Raw genomic sequence first — 6,002 nt, forward strand, 5'->3', positions numbered from 1 at the left:
CCCATAGAGATAATAATGGTTAGAACTATTTCCGAAAGTCCATTACAGAGATGAATTTTCGAACGGTGTGTTTCACTCCTGTAGGATTTGTGGATAGGTATAGTGACACTCATCCATGCTCCCTCGTTGTCCTTGAACGCACTGCTACCTTAACGAAACAAAAACCAAACTCTCCATTGTGTAGTTTTCTATAAATCTTATCGCTTACTCAGAAAAATGTTTCTTTACTGTTAACAGGTACGTATAGAGATGAGTGTTCGCAGTCTAGTTTAAGCCCCACTGAGTCGGGCTTAATACGTATTGCCTACGTGACAATATCCGCCCTCTCTACGTATCTTAAGTAATAAGCTGCAAATGTGCATTCTTTATTTTAAAGAATTAGTTAATTATTAGTCTATGCCAGTAGTGCGGAATTCTCTAATTCTGAGGAGGGGAGAAGTAGCAGCGTTTCAGAGGCTACTTTCCACCCAGTTGATTAGGTGATTTCCCCCCTGTGAATAAACCTGATGATTTTATTGAGATTAGGGTTGGGCAAGGAATAAATATACTACTTACTCTTAATAAATGTAGTCTATGTATCCCTACTGGCTCTCAAATTTATAGATAGTTCCAGTAACTACCAAGGCAAGCTTGGACAGGGAAACCAAGGAGCAAATCTAGAAAAAAAAATTGATGGTGCTCTTTCTTTGATGGAGCAAACCTGATCAAGTTAAAAAAAAAAAAGTGTATTCCCCCTCTAAGTGGGTTATGGCCTCCCAGAGGTCTCAGCCCATAGGTTGAGAATCCTCTGCTTTAACCACTGTAGCACAATGGTGGTAGCTGTTACTGTTTATTGGAGTACATGATGGTTAATAATTTAAAGCTAGATCTGGAAGTCAGGCCAGCCCAGATAAAAGGACTGCCCTTACTTCTGCAGTTCTGCTCATCTAAGTCACTACAGTAGCTCAATGAAAAAATATCTGCTTTGCATGCAGAATTTTACAATAGAAAAAATGCACTGCAGCAACCCAGAACAGCAGAAGAAGGAAACAGACCACCTATATAACATCTTCCAACAAAATGGATATGCATGCAACTTTATCAAAAAGTGCCTGGCCGCTCAACCTACTACAACACAACTAACACAAGCTGTGAAAAGGATCACACTGCCATACATCAGAAACATCTCAGAAACCACCAACAGACTATTACAACCTCATGGCATCTCCGTAGCGCACAAACCAACTAAAGCCCTCCAAAATATCTCAAGTAAACCAAAAGACCCAGTAGCACAAGAAGAAAAAACAGGAGTCATCTACAACATACAGTAAGGACTAACAACCACTATGTAGGACAGACAGGCAGAAGACTAGTACAGAGCATCCATGAACACCAACTAGCAGAAGACATGATGAAAACTCTTTAATCTCACAACACATGGACAGACTTAACCATAGTTTCAACTGGGAAACAAACTGTCAGCATCTTAGACCAAGCTAAATCCAAAAATGCGAGGGAATTCCTGGAAGCCTGGTATTCAGACAAGGCAGCAATCAACAGACACATAAACAGCATCTACACACTATTCAAAAGAGACAATAAAAAGGAAAGAAAAAGATACCACCTCGCCAGCAATCAAGCAGATTAGAGATAAGCAGAGATTACCACCAAGATTAACACCAGACAAACAATCAAGCAGTAAACAATACCCTAATCAAGGAACTACAAAAAAAAAAATCCACCCCCACCAACACTGACAGGGCAAACTACTGTATATGAACAGAGGGCAAACCCCACTCCATTCTAGCACTGAAGATGTTACCTAGCTGGGTAATGAAACATTTGCAAGAAAACAACCAAGCCCAGAGAACCCCAAGGACTCCACAGAATTTTACAAGTTGGATCCCTGTCATCTCTAAGTAAGGCTGAGAAAATGACTGCAAATCTGAGAAAGTCTGATCATTTTTTGAGAGTCATTGTGGTGTACTGGTTAAGATACTGGACTGGGACTAGAGAGATCTAGGTCTGTGTGCATCCTCAGCCATGAAAGACTGTAGATGACTTGGGCCAGCCATTCTCTCTTAGCTCAACCTACCATACTTGAGTTGCTGTTTGCAGAAAAACTGGAGGATGGAGTGTTAGGTAACCTGCCTTATGCTCCTAAAGTTGGGATACAAATCTGACAAATAAAATATATATTTAAGTAATTTTCAGGGTTCTGTTTGTGTTTATACTGTTGGACAGCTCAGCTGTACAAGTAGCAGAACGTTCTTTACTGCAGGCCTTTTGGAAACAAAGATCTGCATTTCTCTCAAAAGAAGGAAGCACATTTTACTTTGACAGCAGTATAAGGAGAATCAACAATTATTTCCTTATTTCATATTGAATTACTGATGCATCACTGGCTATACCTGAATTTGTATGTCTAGATTCTCCCAACTTTAACTAAGGTTTTAACTTAATACAGATGTTTTCTGAGAAAACTTCCTTTTTAAAGAGTCCTTCAGAGATGCAGTCCTGGAATGGAAACCAGCAATTCAATTTTATAAAAAAATTCAAAAAATAAAATGAACGTATTAGTTACATATCTGAATTGTGGAATGAAGAACTGGAATATCCAATTTTGGAGAATTAATGGGTCCAGGTGTTAAGAAATTTAAAATATGTTTCTTATGATTTAAAACTAATTTATTCATCAGAAAATATTATTTCATGTTTATTGGACCACTTTAAAATGTTTAAAAAGGGAAGGCTATTAGATATTTTGTGTTGGCATAAGAAGGAGATGCCGACAAGAGTTTAGCTCATGAAGTACTCATATCCAGCTGTAGCCTTATTTTGTTTTCAAATCATTAAATACCATTTTGGGAAAGAATATAATTATAGTTAAGGACCTTATTAATATCAGGTTGAACTATATTCCTATCTTCAAAACATTTCTGTGCTCTAAGAATGAGAATAGAAAACACGTTTGATCAGAGTAACATTAATTAAAATGGTATATCACTATCAGTAGTTACTATATGAATCTTTTCTTTCTTTCTGTTAATTACTTATCTTTCTTTTTTCAATCATGTTTATTTTGTTTTAATCACCATAATATATCTAGGGGGTTTTTCACTCACTACGTAACCACTGTTTATCTTTCTTTCTGTTGGTGCTGTTTTTTTTGGGGGGGGGGTATTTAACTATTAGAAAAAACTACCCTCCCATTATCCCCAGTCAGTGTGGCCATGCTGGTTCCACCAAGTTGGGAAAAGCTGATCTACGTATCTAGTACAATATACCGTTCTCTTGTGGTTCTGCATCTCATATCTCCTTGCTTTGACTCAAGTAATAAGAATTGCAGGGGGAAAATCCTTGGAAATCAAACAGCTTGCAGCTATCTTGTGAAACTTCAGTAGGTCTAATAAAAGTATAATTTGAAAATGGTCTTTAAACACTTATTTGTTAGAAGTAATTAGTGTATATATATGTATGTATGTATGTATGTATGTATGTATGTATGTATGTATATGTATTTGTTTCATTCTCAACTACTTCAAATTCTTGCCTCAGTTGGGTCCATGTGTAGGGTGAGGTGATTCTGCCTTGGGGGCTTATAGCAAAAAAGTGAGGTCAGAATAATGAATGAATAAACAAGCAAATAAATAAGCAGTACTAGGTATTTATACTCATGTGTTTGCATCCAATGTCTTTGCTGTTTGTAAGCTGAGTGGGCTGAATGTAGTTAATTCTGATGTTGTCTGCTGATCAGAGAGGCCTTGAGCAAGCAAGATGGACTGCAAAAGACATTTGTGATGCAAGCATGACCTCAGGTGGGAGAGCTCTTAAGATCTCCTAGCCTAGAGGCTGAGAGAGTAGCTGCTGATATTCCAGCTGGGCCCCAGCACCATGCTGACAATCCTGCAGAATGTCATCCCAGACAGCTGCCACCTGCTGCTGTTTCTGCCAGTGGCCATTTCATTTGTGCTTGCTACTATCTGGGCCTTCAAAAAGGTGAACAAAATACAGGTAAGATCAAATTCTTCATTGTGAGTCGGTTAGATTGCTGGTCTTGCCTCTGGTCATGGAGAAGGGTAGAGGCTGTTACTAAATTCCCACAAACTATTGTCATATGCTTTGTATACTCTGATTCACAAAGATCCATATATCTCTTTAGGGTACAAGCAAGTTTTAAGGGAGAAGGTGGCTCTTAAACCCGCACCACAACTTCCCAGATCATTAACTATCTGAAAGTAAGCAAAGGCTACACTCTTTTTCCATGAGACTGCGTACCTGTTTTATGGATGTAGTAGTATCTCTGTTTCACCAGCTATCTTTTTGATGACTGGATCTGGAACATCCTAACCAACTATTGAAAATCATTTATACTGTACACAGTTGTGGAATTATTTGGGAAGCAGTGGGGAAAAGAGAAAGAGCTTGGCTCTATTCTTTTTGTGATAGCTTGCTTAGCTTTTTTTTTTTTTAATTAAGAATTATGGGGAATGATTTGACTACAATTGAAAAAAGTCAAGAAGTGATACTTATAAACTTCCTATCTTCCCATAACTGGAATATGTCTTTGAAGTTATATTATGAGATTGGAATTCTTTATCAATTGTTATACAGTATAGATATTGCAAGCTTTTCACAATTGCAAACTCTTACATGATGGTGTTTTTCTTTGTCAAGTTATGATATGTAAAAATGAACCGGGCAGCCTAAGTGCTGTTTACATGTGTGAATTGCCCCTGAATTATCAATAACTTGTAGCGGTGAATTCTTCAGGGAATAGATTTCTGCAGTAACAGAATTCAGTTACTTCTGCCACTAGAATCAGCCAGATGAGCAAATGTGTGACAAGATTAATGTAGGTTGATGACTTCTGCCTGCATCTATACTAGGTATCTGATATAGAATCACCATACTTTGTTAATATCCTTTTTACAGAGCTTTTGCATAATACCCTACTCCAGTTTTTATTATCTTACATTTGAAATGGTCAAATAAGTTAAATAAAAATAGTTAAGTCCTTTGTTTCTCTATACTCGTACAGAGTGTTATACTCTTACATTGTTCTGGAAAAAATATTTCTCTGCCCTGAAAAAAGAGGCAAATCACAGGGAAAATGGATTTTATATTCCTTTGGGGAAGAAATTACACCTTCAGCTTCATTCAGACAAGCTCTTTTGTGCCATCCGCTCTTTGCTATTGTGGTGTAACATGCAGTTGTGTTTATGATAGATTGTCCACATGATCATTGATTTGCATCCTGCTATGTTTCATCTGGACTGATGGTCAGAGGATGCCAATATGACAACCGATTAACACTGACCAGTCCATTGTAATTTCTGTCCTTACTTCTTTCTTCCTTGCATATGAGCACCAAGTAAATCTGAAAAAGCCATTTATATGGGGATGTACTTCATTTTTAAAAGTAGTACAGACTGTTTTTCCCTGCAGCCATTACAACACTCTTCCACAATCAAAGAAATTGTAGAATTATAGGACTGTCTTTAAAGACTACTGATTTCTGCCTGTCAAGATTTTTCCATTGTGCCTGTATATGATTTCTTCCTGTCAAGATGAGTCCATTGTGTGACCACCAGCCATATGTTTTTCAAAAATGGTGCCCAGAAGCCCAGATGTTTCAAGAGATGCCAACTGAAATTAACAAAATGAACTTGGGGACCTTGGCTAAGAAGCAAGATGAGATCATATGCAAGTCTCATAAGGAAGCCAGGAATAGGTGTTGGAAGGAAGTGACTGAAAAGCAAGAGTGGGGAAGATCTTTATACGTTCCACCAACTCATATTGATTTTGAGCAGATCCCCTTTTCTCTACGTACTAGCTGCAACCACCATTCTAAAATGAAAACAGCTAGGAGAGAAATGAAGCAGTGACAGCAGAAAAACGAGGACAGCTAGGGTTTGATTAGAAAACATTCATGAAAAACAATGGGATGATCCCCACTAAAAAGCATAATAATTATGGAAATTCCACATTTCAAATGGTAGCAGTAATACAGCAGGTTTTTA

The sequence above is a fragment of the Python bivittatus genome, unplaced genomic scaffold (genome assembly GCF_059951505.1).
Source record: "Python bivittatus isolate LINGU-HERP-01145 unplaced genomic scaffold, Pbiv_v1 ctg000690_np1212, whole genome shotgun sequence".
Classification (NCBI taxonomy): Eukaryota; Metazoa; Chordata; class Lepidosauria; order Squamata; family Pythonidae; genus Python; species Python bivittatus.